Genomic DNA, 15,190 nt, shown 5'->3' with positions numbered 1-15,190 from the left:
CTTTATTTTTAAACTTATAGACCGATTTCTATTTAAGTTTTCATGGTTAAATATTACAATAACACATTAAAAATTATAAAACAAATTAAATACTCCAAAATATGCACAATATGATCATCATCTTTGGATGATCATATTTTGGTAAGAGTAACTACCTTAAAAGATGCCATTATCTTAAAAAATTTCTTTTATAACTGGAAATCTAAATATAAAAATTATGTGAACAAATCTGCATAAGTGATTTTTTTAATCATTTTTTAAATACTAAGCCAGGTCATGCTATATTAAGAAATAAATTTAAGAAAAATCTTGTTTATTATGACATTCTTTAATCTCCTACTGTTAAAGCTGTCTCTTCTCTGCTTAAGCTGACACTTTCCCAATGACTAATTTTCAACCTGGGATTTTTCAGAGTGTTTTGTGCACTGGTTTGACTCAGCAGGAATCCTTGAACAAAACAATAACATGAACAGTGGTGTAGGAAGATTAAAGATTAAAAGTTGCATTTAATTTTCTAATCACTGGGAGGGCAATTTGTTCCCAGGATGGTTCCTTTACCAGTTTGCAAACCCAAGAATTATATATAATAAGAATGTTTGATTTGATTTAGAATTGAATTTTGACCTTAAACTGTAAATGTTTTAATGTGCACAGGTATGTTAAATTATTATATAGATTTGTCTGTTTTTTCTCTAAGTCTTTAAGTTGGAAGGGATATTACAAAAGTAAATGAGATATTACTTGTGAAAATACTTAGAAAAACTTGAAAGGAAACCTTTTTTTTTCCTTCCTTCTTGCCTATTACATTCAAAAACATCACTTGGAACCACTGCTACCATCATCTTTTCCATAACATGTCTTTTTAACTCTTACTGTGGGATAATTCAAATTGTATTTTCATAATTTCTGTGCCATATTGCACATACATATTTATATTATGTATTCTATTATATTTCAATGAGCACATTGGGTCTTTCAGTTTAAGCATATCTTTAGTCTCCAGCAAATTAATTTCTGTGCAAAAAATAACAGTTAATATACTTAATATTTTTCAGCACTTTTTTCACTTATGCTTGAGATTTATTGCTCTAATCACCACAAGTCTTTTAGAAGTATCAGTTCAGTTCAGTTCAGTCGCTCAGTCGTGTCCAACTCTTTGTGACCCCATGGAGCAGCATGCCAGGCTTCCCTATCCATCACCAACTCCTGGAGCTTGCTCAAACTCAAGTCCATTGAGTCAGTGATGCCATCCAACCATCTCATCCTCTGTCGTCCCCTTCCCCTCCTGCCCTCAGTCTTTCCCAGCATCAAGTTTAGGTCAGTTAAAACATATTAAGAATCATTGTAGTGATTATTTAGTAACAACTCAAGTTGGGATTTCAATCCAGATACATCTTATCCCAAAGGCTGATTTTCCCCAACATAGCTTGTGGTCATACTCATAACAACATAAAAATGATTAATTCTTAAACACGTAGCAGGAAGTTAATAATAGTGCTAGAATTTTATTTTATGTTATGAGGTTTTGAGGTTTTAACATTAAAAATATTTTAAAAAATAATGAAAGCAAACAAAACAGCCTCTATGTGTCACATTGGCTGCTATAGACAATATCCATAAAATCAGTGGCTGTCAATAAGTGATTTTATTGCTAACAAGCTCAGATAAGCAGATGATATCATTCTAACACTAGAAAGTGAAGAGGAACTGAAGAGCCCCTTAAAGAGAGTGAAAGAGAAAAGCAGAAGTGCTGGCTTGAAATACAACATTACAGAACTCAGATCATGGCATCTGATCCCATCACTGCGTGGCAAACAGAAGGGGAAAAAGTGGAAGCAGTGACAAATTTTATTTTCTTCAGTTCCAAAATCACTGTGGATGGTGATTGTAACCATGAAATTAAAAGATGCTCCTTGGAACGAAAGTTATGACAAACCTAGACAGTGTATTTAAAAGCAGAGATGACAATTTGCTGACAAAGTCCCTATAGTTCAAGCTACAGTTTTTCCAGTAGTCATCTACAGATGTACGACTTGGGCCATAAATAGGCTGAGTGCTGAATAACTGATGCTTTGAATTGTGGTGCTAGAGAAGACTCTTGAAAGTCCCTTGGACAGTAAGGAGATCAAATAGTCAATCCTAAAGGAAATCAACCCTGAATATTCATTGGAAGGACTGATGTTGAAGCTGAAACTCCAGTATTTTGGCCACCTGATGTGAAGAACTCACTCACTGGAAAAGACCCTGCTGCTGGGATATATTGAAGACAAAAGGAGAAGAGGACAGCAGAGGATGAGATTGTTAGATACCATCATCGACTCAACGTACATGAATTTGAACAAACTCCAGGAGACAGTGGAGAAAAAAGAACCCTGGCATGTTGCAGTCCATGGGGTCACAAAGAGTCAGACATGACTTAGCAACTGAACAACGACAACAACAGATAGTCCACGGAACTTCCAAACTGTTGATCTTTGGTGATAGTCGGTCAGAGGATTCTGCTCGGAGTCGTTTTGGATCTCAGACTGATGGAGTCTGTGCCATATACAATATAGCATAATTTCCTGGCTTTTCTTGGGCACCAGTCTTTCAGCTGTCAGAAAAGGAAGAAGATGGAGGACCACATATGGTACAAGATCTGAAGTGATGTGCATCAATTTTATTCCCTTCCACTGGAAAGAACTCAATAAAATAGCCATAACTATCTGTATAGGAGGCTCAAATATAGCCCGTGTGCAAGAAATACAAGGGAGAAACAGCTCTGATGAACATCTAGTCAGTTGTTCATCTAGTCACCAATATCCATTCCTCCACTAAGAACCTTATCATCATCTCTCCAAAGTAGCAATCCTGGTCCTATTCAATCACTGCATCTGATTCAGTGTTTGCATTTGACCTCTTAAAGAACACCTTTGTCCAGTTCAATCCTCAAATCTTTGAAGTACCAGCAACCACAATCAATAGCAGCAAATTTGTCCTAATATACCCTCAATTTTGACATATGCAAGGGTTCCACTTTCTGAGTGATAAGTAGTGATCTTTGTTCATATTTGCTTTTTATATATTTGCAGTAAACCTAATTATAATAGCTTCTGATTTCTCTCCAGATTAGAATAAAAATTGTAGTTAGTTGGTGGAACTTTGGGGAAAACAAGTAATAAAGAAGAAATTTGGGGAATGTAACAAGTTACAAGATAGAGAATTCAAACTCTAGCGTTGAAAATATAGTTATGTGTATCTGTTCCTTCCCCAAGGTGCAGATTAAAAGCAGAGACATTGTTCTAATTTAACCAATGGATACTGTAGAGATCTGAAAAATATAAAGACAAAAAATGGAAACACATAATGTTTGAATTAATATTAAATATACTTTACAGGGGTGGTACAATTTCCTTTTTCTCTTCAGTAATGCATGTAAGAAATGCCATCATAATTCTGGCTTTCAAGCATTATATTTGCTGAGCATGTCCTTTTCCTTTTTAGAAGCATGTGTATTAGATGCATAAAATTTCAAACCACCTGAAATTTTGTGAGCATTATTTGCTGTGTCATGACATAGTTAAAGTGTAACACATTCTAAGACCATTTGACTGCAGAGTTCCAAAGAATAGCAAGGACAGATAAGAAAGCCTTCCTCAGTGATCAATGCAAAGAAATAGAGGAAAACAATAGAAAGGTAAAGATTAGAAATCTCTTCAAGAAAATTAGAGTTACCAAGAGAACATTTCATGAAAAGATGGGCACAAAAAAGGACAGAGATGGTATGAACCTAACAGAAGCCTGACATGCTGCAGTCCGTGGTGTCACAAAGAATGAGACACGACTGAGTGACTGAACTGATTCTAAGACCAACAGAATACTTCATAAACATAAGGAAAAATGGATTTGGATGTCAATTTGCAACTGACATAAGGGTAATAATAAGTAAGAGAGTTAGCACTAAATGTGTTTTCAGAGATTCTGAGCAACAAGATACATTTTTTTTTTTAATGGAAGATGTTTTACATAAGTTCAGAAAAGGATTGAATCAAACCATTTCTCAATGAGAAAAAGAATCTTGAAAATTAAGTTTAATTATTTTGAGCGGCTTGTCTAAACAGCTTTAGAAAACATATTTAGCTCATTTTAATTATTCTGTTGATAGATATTTATGACCTTGAGGAATAGACCTACTTTGAAATGGAGAGTAGAATACGTTCATGCTAACTACTTATTGTTCATCAAGTCCTATCCTAGAGCAACTTCATGTATCTTTCCTTTAATCCTCAGAGTTAATATAATTATTACATTTACCAATTGTATTTTAATCGTAGGATCCAGGTTTTGTGGCACCTGAAGGTAAACCAATTTGTGTGGCCATACCTTTAGCAGGATTTTTCTTGTTTTTGTTTGTTTTTCCTTTTTGTATGGAAGGATTTCATGCAAGAGACAGGCATTGAAGCTTAATATTCTATGGCTTTATGGTAAGATGGCCTTTGCCATCTTAGTAGGGATGAGAAAATGAGACTTGGAAAAGTAAGGTAATTTTTGTAGTAATAAATGGTAAAGCTGACATTTGAATCTATGTGCTTCTGAATTTATAGACTGTGATCTTTTAATTCAAAGTGAGGATGACTAGAAAATTGATGTGAAAAAGTGGAAAATATCTGTCAGTTCTGGAAGATCAAAGCTGAGAGTATCCTAGTTGTCAATTCTTTTCACTTCTGGACCCAAATACCCTGCTAGGTTTCTGTGGAAATTCATAGAAGTGGTCTCTTTACTATCTCTTCAAGAAGTCGATTTGTATTTTCATTGGGAAAATTATGGCATTATATAAAATTTATCTCTACCTTTTTCTTCTCCCAACTGAGAGCTCATCAACGTTACTGTATCTTATTGATCAATGCTTTGTATGGTGCTTGAACATTGAATGTTCTCAAAGACCATCTGCAATGTATTTGAATAAATAATAGAAATCCTCATAGGTTCAACAGATTTTTTTTTGTGGATACAACTCCATAAAAAATAGTTCAAAGTTATGATCTAAAACAAGTACTGATTACTACATTTGTAAATCAACACTAAAGTCTGTATCTTAAATTTCTCAAAGACAGAATGGAACAATAAACGCTAGATATTCTGTCAGAAATCTCATCTGAGCTCTGAGGATCTTTTCTCTCCCAAGATATCAATATTACTGATAAGGCAAACTTATACTGTATCTTACAATACAGACCATTTGTAAGGATAACCTTTCAGTTGTTGGCTCCTTCCATTGAAAGTGTGGACATCAAAAATGTTTATAGAGGCCACAAAATCAAAAAAATTAGCTGATAATATTAGCAAATACTTCAGAGTAAAATGCTAACAAGAAAATAAATAGCCTTATTTGACATGCAAATAAATATATATTTCTAACTTTTTTTTGAATTCCCTGTTGGCTCAGACAGTACAGAATCCTCCTGCAATGCAGGAGACCTGTTTAATCCCTGGGTCAGGAAGGTACCCTAGAGAAGGGAATGGCTACTCACTCCAGCATTCTTGCCTGGAGAATTCCAAGGACAGAGGAGCCAAGGAGCCTGGTAAACTACAATTCATGGGGTTGCAAAGAGTTAGACATGAATGAGCAATCAACACTTTAACTTCTCTTCTGTCTCTTTTAGATGCTATTTGTTCTCTTTCTTTAACAAATATCCGAATCGCACCTTAAAGTCATTTAAGCCAAAGGAGAATCATTTGCTCTAACGGAGAGGGCAAGTAAGGGTGGTTTTCAGGATGAGAAAACAAAGTTAAAGCACACTAGTCACTATTTTCGGAGAAGGCAGTGGCACCCCACTCCAGTACTCTTGCCTGGAAAATCCCATGGACAGAGGAGCCTGGCAGGCTGCAGTCCATGGGGTCGCTAAGAGTCGGACACAACTGAGCGACTTCACTTTCCATTTTCACTTTCATGCATTGGAGAAGGAAATGGCAACCCACTCCAGTGTTCTTGCCTGGAGAATCCCAGGGACAGGGGAGCCTGGTGGGCTGCTGTCTATGGGGTTGCACAGAGTCAGACATGACTGAAGCGATGCAGCAGCAGCAGCAGCAGTCACTATTTTTCCTCTCCCAACCCATCTTAGATTCCCTGATGTCATTATATTCATTTCCTTAACACTGCAGATGTGCTGTCTCCACCTTGAAGAGGACATGATGGGCAGCACTTTTCAGGGTTTAAAGCTAGGATGAGGACAAGCACCAGAAAGGGACTATCTCTGCCTCTTCCAGAAGAACTTCCTGGTTATTGGCACTTGATCTACTTCAACCTACTTGGCCATAGGTCCACTCCAGGGATCAACAACTAGAGGGGAAAAAAATGATTTCCTAAAAGAAAGGGAGCATTTTACTCAGGAAAAATATATATATAAAGTGAAAATGTATACATGCAATATATTCTGTAGTGCATATTGCAATTTCTATACATGTATTACTTGCTTCAATTTTGTCAGTTCTTCAAATGGTATCTCACAACTACATACATCCATAACTTAAAATTCTCCAGATTCATTATTCTTAGTTTTGAAGTTAATCCATCTTAGTTGTAATATGTACTTAAACATTCCTATGTTTAAACATTCCTATAATTTGAACTGAACATAAAAAAAAAATGTAACTTGGCATGTTAGGGTGGATATGAAAGACCTATTCCACAGAATCATTAAGAAGTACTAGTATTTATAGGGACAAGCCTCTTTCAAGAAATCTCTTAACACATCTCCACTTCCTTTTGTTCTCTAATGAAGGATGATTTATAGAGTAATTGCTGTTGCTGTTTTAGTCACTGAGTCATATCTGATACTTTTGCAAGCCCAGGGACTTTAGTTTGCAAGTCTCCTCTGTCCATGGGGTTACCCAGGCAAGAATACCGGAGTGAGTTGCCATTTCCTTCTCCCAGAGATCTTCCCAACCCAGGGACTGAACCCATGTCCCCTGCATTGACAGGTGAATTCTTTACCACGGAGCTATCAGGGAAATGCCTACAAAGTTATACCCAGCTAAATCCTTATGAATTTAAGGTTCCTTGCACCTTTCCTTATTTCGTTTAAGCCTGTTTTCAACAGTAAATTTCCTTAAGATTTTGTCTCTGATGACTGTATCAAAAAAGGACCTCCTGTCATAACCAGCTTTTTTTTTCCTCATAATACTCATTACACATCCTTATACTTTCTTATGTGTAATTACACAATTTTTAAATGTTTATTTGTTTCCTAAGTTGTCATCTGCATCCTTCATTAAAATGTAAGCTCAAAGAGCCAAAGAGTGCTTATATTATCTTTTCAATGCCTTCAATATCTGGCTCACTGAAGGCAGTCAGTAAATATTTGTTGTTGTAATGAATATATTTGACAAACAAATAACTGTGTACTTTATCATTTTAAACTAAAAATACAAATCAAAAAGAAGATATTCTTCTGTCAGAGACCTGATAAAGGAATAAGCTTGGGAAAGCCACCTATATCAATGAACTTGCACTAAAGTCTCCTGCCTAGGAGAACCCTATATTGGGATACTTTGGTCATTAGAGAGTAAGAAAAGTGACAGAGATTGGCAGCATCATTTAAAAGTCTATATATAAGAAAGCAGAGGATGAGATAGTTGGATATCATCATCGACTCAATGGTCATCAGTTCAGTTCAGTTCAGTTCAGTAGCTCAGTCGTGTCCGACATTTTGCGACCCCGTGAATCCCAGCACACCAGGCCTCCCTGCCCATCACCATCTCCCGGAGTTCACTCAAACTCATGTCCATCAAGTTGGTGATGCCATCCAGCCATCTTATCCTCTGTCGTCCCCTTTTCCTCCTGCCCCCAATCCCTCCCAGCATCAGAGTCTTTTCCAATGAGTCAACTCTTCGCATGAGGTGGCCAAAGTACTGGAGTTTCAGCTTTAGCATCATTCCTTCCAAAGAAATCCCAGGGCTGATCTCCTTTAGAATGGACTGGTTGGATCTCTTTGCAGTCCAAGGGACTCTCAAGAGTCTTCTCCAACACCACAATTCAAAAGCATCAATTCTTCGGTGCTCAGCCTTCTTCACAGTCCAACTCTCACATCCATACATAACCACTGGAAAAACCATAGCCTTGACTAGATGGACCTTTGTTGGCAAAGTAATGTCTCTGCTTTTCAATATGCTATCTAAGTTGGTCATAACTTTTCTTCCAAGGAGGAAGTGTCTTTTAATTTCATGGCTGCAGTCACCATCTGCAGTGATTTTGGAGCCCCAAAAAATAAAGTCTGACACTGTTTCCACTGTTTCCCCATCTATTTCCCATGAAGCGATGGGATCAGATGCCATGATCTTCATTTTCTGAACGTTGAGCTTTAAGCCAACTTTTTCACTCTCCTTTTCACTTCCATCAAGAGGGTTTTTAGTTCCTCTTCACTTTCTGCCATAAGGGAATGGTCATAAGTTTGAGCAAACTCCAGAATATAGTGAAGGACAGGAAAGCTTGGCATGCTGTAGTCCATGGGATTGCAAATAGAAGGACATGACTTAGTGACTGAATAACAACAGCAACATATAAGACAGCTGATATCCTCTTTCTTCTCTACTACTCCCTTAGGTAAAGTAGTTTATATAAAGATATTTATCACTGGAACACAAGAAAAAGAAAATGATGTTCTTCCCTCAAAAAGTGAACACGTAGTGTGAATTTAACTAAGACAGATGATATAGAGGTTCGTGTCTCAGTGTAAAACCATTTGCATTTAAATATTTAGCTGCCCTTGGGCAACAATTTGGTGCTCTTTTCAACCCCTCTAGTGGAAATGCTCCAGAAAAATATGCAGAGATCTTACAGGACTTTCATATATATGAAAGAACAGCTATCTTTTAGTAGATAAATAATAGAGGAAGTCCAACATAATGAACAGAGAAACTCTTGTAAATCTATCAGCAATTATCTGGAACTGGAACACCAGTTCAGAGAAGGCACTGGTGACCCACTCCAGTACTCTTGCCTGGAGGATCCCACGGATGGAGGAGCCTGGTAGGCTGCAGTCCATAGGGTTGCCTAGAGTTGGACACAACTGAGTGACTTCACTTTCACTTTTCACTTTCATGCATTGGAGAAGGAAATGGCAACCCACTCCAATGTTCTTGCCTGGAGAATCCCAGGGACGGGGGAGCCTGGTGGTCTACCATCTATGGGGTTGCACAGAGTCAGACACGACTGATGAGACTTAGCAGCAGCAGCAAACACACCAATTAAAGGAGTATTAGTATTAATAGTCCAGATTTATATCATCAGCAAATATAAGATGTTGTACAAGGAAAGTATTCTAAATAAGGACATAGATAAATTGAAAGTAAAGGATAGGAAAGATGTGTCATGTAATACTGATCTCCCAAAAGACTGCGCTGCTAATATTAGGCAAAACAGGACTTTGAGCAAGTATTATTGGGGAAAAAAAGACATTTCATTATGATAAAAAGTTAATTCAACACAGAGACTCGTTATAATGTGTGACAGAAAAGAAGCAAACCTTATATTCTATAGAAGGCAAGATTATGTAGTCAAGAAATCAAAAAATAATCTTTTTAAAAAACTATTAAAAATAACTGAACATAGCAAGATGCTGAATACTTGACTAATATACAATTTTTAAATATCTCTGTATACCAGAAACATCTAGTCAAGGCTATGGTTTTTCCAGTAGTCATGTATGGATGTGAGAATTGGACTATAAAGAAAGCTGAGCATCAAAGAATTGATGCTTTTGAACTGTGATGTTGGAGAAGACTCTTGAGATTTCCTTGAATTGCAAGGAGATCCAACCAGTCCATCCTAATGGAAATCAGTCCTGGGTGTTCACTGGAGGGACTGATGTTGAAGCTGAACCTCCAATACTTTGGCCACCTGATGCAAAGAACTGACTCATTTGAAAAGACCCTGATGCTGGGAAAGATTGAGGGCAGGAGGAAAAGGGGACAACAGAGGATGAGATGGCTGGATGGAATGAGTTTGGGTAAACTCCAGGAGTTGGTGATAGACAGGAAGGCCTGGCATGATGCAGTCCATGGGGCCGCAAAATGTCAGACATGACTGAATGACTGAACTGAACCGATACCAGAAACAAATATTTGGAATATTAAATAGCCCTTATAATTTCATCAAGTAATATATACCTAGTAATCAATCTATGAAAGCATGTGCAGGATCATTTCATTTAAAACTAGAAAAAACAATAAGAGAAAGTTAAAATTAATAAATAAATATACTGTATTGAAATCCTTAAAGACAATATTACCAAGAAGTTCACTTTCTCAAAATCAGAATATAGCTTTAGTTTCATGCTAATCAAAATTAACAGACATGTTTTCTGGAAATTGTCAATCAAATTTTAAAATTTGTATAGAAATATGATCTAGAAACTCAAACAATCTTCAGGAATGAGCAATGTAAATTTATACCAGAAAATAATGAATCTATTTACAAATTCCAGCAATGAACACAGGATGGTATTGTTGTAAATATAGAGATATGTACCAGGCATACAGAATAGAGTTGTGAAACAAATGCACTAATTTTTTTTTTCTAAAAAAAATATTAAGCATAAAAGAAAAAAAGATTGTTTGGATCTAATTAAAATTAAAAACTCTGTTCACTGAAACATCATATTAAGAAAATGAAAAATTAAGCTACAGACTGAGCTTAAGCTATAAATTTTAGCTATAGACATGATACATTTATCTTGTTATGTAATACATCTTTTATTTCAGGAGTGGGAACCAACATTCTTCTGTCAATGGTTGTTTAGCAGCAAGTTGCAATTTTGGAGTTCTCATAGAATATGAGCACACGTCTTTCTAGTTCACCATCTTTACTGGAGAAAAGTGGTGCGTGGTTTCCAGAACTCATTTGGACCCATTTGCTCATTTACCTTGGAAAGCAAATTGTGACTGGCTGGGCATTGGTCACCTGACTGATTTCTCTGGCAATGGGAGTAAGGGCTATGATTGACAGCCTCACTGGTGTCACCAGAGCTGGGACATCTGGAGGGGAGCCTACAGTGTGGGGTTGTGGGCAGCCACCAGGCAAGTTGATTTAAACCAGGATTCATTGGGCAGCTTCATCTTCCGACTTTGGGTCTCCATCCCAGGGGCCTCCGGCAGCTCCCTGGGATCCAACAGCTGCACTCGTGCTGTGGGTTGGCTGAAGACAAGGTCATGAACCACCAGGAACTTTCACAGAAATGGGGAAACAGGCTCTTCGAGGGCACAAACAGAACATTGTGCACATCGGGACCCAGTAGAAAGGAACAGTGACCCCTCAAGAGACTGAATAAACTTGCCTGTAAGTGTCCAGGAGTCTCTGGCAGATACGTGTGTTGACAGTGGCCTGCACTGAATACTACAGTTCTGGGAGCTGTGAGGCTTGCTGGCGTAAGTCCTTTTGAAGTTCTCCATTACTGCCATACTACCATAGCCAAACCTGAGGCCAAACTACAGGAAGGGAAGACAGCTCCACCCATCAACTGGAAACTGGATTAAAAATTTACTGAGATGGCCCTGCCCATCAGAGCAAGACTCAGATTCCCCCACAGCCAGTCGCTCTCATCAGGATGCTTCTACAAGCTTCTTAACCTTATCCATCAAAGGGAAGACAGAATGAAAACAGCAATCAGAGAAATCTAATCAAACTGATCCCATGAATCACAGCCTTGTCTGACTCAAGGAAACTATAAGCCATGCTGTATAGGGGCACCCTTGCAGGTCAGGAAGCAAGAGTTAGAACTGGACATGGAACAACAGACTGATTCCAAATAGAAAAAGGAGTGCATCAAGGCTGTGTATTGTCACCCTGCTAATTTAACTTATATGCAGAGTACATCTTGAGAAATACTGGGCTGGAAGAAGCACAAGCTGGAATCAAGATTGCTGGGAGAAATATCAATAACCTCAGATATGCAGATGACACCACCCTTATGGCAGAAAGTGAAGAGGAACTCAAAAGCCTCTTGATGAAAGTGAAAGAGGAGAGTGAAAAAGTTGGCTTAAAGCTCAACATTCAGAAAACGAAGATCATGGCATCTGGTCCCATCACTTCATGGGAAATAGATGGGAAACAGTGTCAGACTTTATTTTGGGGGGCTCCAAAATCATTGCAGATTGTGACTGCAGCCATGAAATTAAAAGACACTTACTCCTTGGAAGGAAAGTTATGACCAAGCTAGATAGCATATTCAAAAGCAGAGACATTATTTTGCCAACAAAGGTCCATCTAGTCAAGGCTATGGTTTTTCCAGTAGTCATGTATGGATGTGAGAGTTGGACTGTGAAGAAAGCTGAGCCCTGAAGAATTGATGCTTTTGAATTGTGGTGTTGGAGAAGACTCTTGAGAGTCCCTTGGACTGCAAGGAGATCTAACCAGTCCATTCTAAAGGAGATCAGCCCTGGGATTTCTTTGGAAGGAATGATGCTAAAGCTGAAACTCCAGTACTTTGGCTACCTCATACAAAGAGTTGATTCATTGGAAAAGACTCTGATTCTGGGAGGGATTGGGGGCAGGAGGAGAAGGGGACAACAGAGGATGAGATGGCTGGATGGCATCACTGACCGATGGACGTGAGTTTGAGTGAGCTCCAAGAGTTGGTGGTGGACAGGGAGGCCTGCAGTTCATGGGGTTGCAAAGAGTGGGACACAACTGACTGAACTGAACTGAACTGGACTGAAGCTAGATGGATCATGGAGGAGAGTTCTGACAAAATGTGGTCCATTGGAGAAGGGAATGGTAAACCACTTCAATATTTTTGCCTTGAGAATCCCATGAAGAGTATGAAAAGGCAAGAAGATATGACACTGAAAGATGAACTCCCCAGGTTGGTAGGTGACCAAAATGTTACTGGAGAAGAGTGGAGAAATAGTTCCAGAAAGAATTAAGAGGCTGAGACAAAGCAAAATAAAACATCCAGTTGTGGATGTGACTGGTGATGGAAGTCTGATGATGTAAAGTACAATATTATGATGATGCATAGGAACCTGGAATATTAGGTCAATGATTCAGGGTAAATTGATAGTGGTCAAGCAGGAGACAGCAAGAGTGAACATTGACATTGACATTTTAGGAATAAGTGAACTAAAATGAACCAGAATGGGTGAATTTAATTCAGATGACCATTATTATCCACTACTGTGGGCAAGAATCCTTTAAAAAAATGGAGTAGATATTATTTCAACAAAAGAGTTGAAATGAAATACGTAGGTTTAATCTCAAAAACAACAGAATGATATCTGTTCATTTCCAAGGCAAACCATTCAATATCACAGTAATCCAAGTCTATGCCCTACCCACTAATACCAAATAAGCTAAAGTTGAATGGTTATATAAAGATCTACAAGGCCTTCTAGAACTAATACTTAAAAAAAAAAAAAGATATCCTTTTCATCATAGGGGACTGGAATGCAAAAGTACGAAGTCAAGAGATACCTGGAGTCACAGGCATGTTTGGCCTTGGAGTACAAAATGAAACAGGGAAAAGGATAATTGAGTTTTGCCAAGAGAGCAAACTGGCCATAGCAAACACCCTCTTTCAATAACACAAGAGACTACTCTACACGTGGACATCACCAGATGGTCAATACCGAAATCAGATTAACTATATTCTTTGCAGCCAAAGATGGAGAAGCTCTACACAATCAGCAAAAACAAGATGGGGAGCTGACTGTAGCTCAGATCTTGAACTCCTTATTGCCAAATTCAGACTTAAATTGAAGAAAGTAGGGAAAACCACTGGATCATTCAGATATGACCTAAATCAAATCACTTATGCTTATACAGTGGAAGTAACAAATAGATTCAAGGGATTAGATCTGTACAGGAGGCTGTGGTCAAAACCATCCTTAAGTGGGGGGGGGGGGAGGGGAATGCAAAAAAGCAAAATGGTTGTCTGAGAAGGCCTTGCAAATAGCTGAGAAAAGAAGAGAAGCAAAAGGCAAAGGAAAAAGGGAAATATACATCCATCTGAATGCAGTGCTCCAAAGAATAGCAAAGACAGATAAAAAAAGCCTTCCTCAGTGATGAGTGCTAAGTATAGGGGAAAACAATAAAATGGGAAAGACTAGAGATCTTGTCAAGAAAATTAGAGATACCAAGGGAACATTTCATGCAAATATGAGCACAACAAAGGACAGAAAGGGTATGGACATAACAGAAGCCGAAGATATTAAAAAGAGGTGGCAAGAATACACAGAAGAACTATACAAAAAAGATCTTCATGACCCAGATAACCATGATGGTATGATCACTCACCTAGAGCCAGACATCCTGGAGTGAGAAACCAAGCAGGCCTTAAGAAATGTCACTATGAACAAAACTACTGGAGGTGATGAAATTCCAGCTGAGCTATTTCAAATCCTAAAAGATGATGCTGTGAAAGTGCTGCACTCAATATGCCAGAAAATTTAGAAAACTGCAGTGGCCACAGGACTGGAAAAGGTCAGTGTTCATTCCAATCCCAAAGAAGGCAATGCCAAACAATGTTTAAACTATTACACAGTTGCACTCATCTCACATGCTAGCAAAGTAATGCTTAACACTCTCAAAAAGGGGGTTCAACAGTATGTAGGCAGAGGAACTAGAGATCACATTGGCAACATCTGTTGGATCATAGAAAAAGCAAGAGAATTCCTGAAAGATATCTACTTCTGCTTCATTGACTACCCTAAAGCCTTTGACTGTGTGGATCACAACAAACTGTGGAAAATTCTTCAAGATGACTGATCGGTATTTGTTGCTGTTGGCTATAAATTCTATCTCACCTCCTTTTGGCAATCATTTCAGTTCAGTTCAGTCCCTCAGTCGTGTGCAACTCTTTGCAACCCCACGAATCGCAGAATACCAGGTCTCCCTGTCCATCACTAACTCCTGGAGTTTACTCTAACTCATGTCCATTGAGTTGGTGATGCCACCCAGCCATCTCACCCTCTGTCATCCCCTTCTCCTCCTGCCCCCAATCCCTCCCAGCATCAGAGTCTTTTCCAATGAGTCAACTCTTCGAATGAGGTGGCCAAAGTACTGGAGTTTTAGCTTTAGCATCATTCCTTCCAAAAGAACACCCAGGACTGATCTCCTTTAGAATGGACTGGTTGGATCTCCTTGCAGTCCAAGGGACTCTCAAGAGTCTTCTCCAACACCACAGTTCAAAAGCATCAATTCTTCGGTGCTCAGCCT

The sequence above is a fragment of the Bos javanicus genome, chromosome 1 (assembly GCF_032452875.1).
Source record: "Bos javanicus breed banteng chromosome 1, ARS-OSU_banteng_1.0, whole genome shotgun sequence".
Classification (NCBI taxonomy): domain Eukaryota; kingdom Metazoa; phylum Chordata; class Mammalia; order Artiodactyla; family Bovidae; genus Bos; species Bos javanicus.
Note: the sequence above shows the minus strand (reverse complement) of the source record.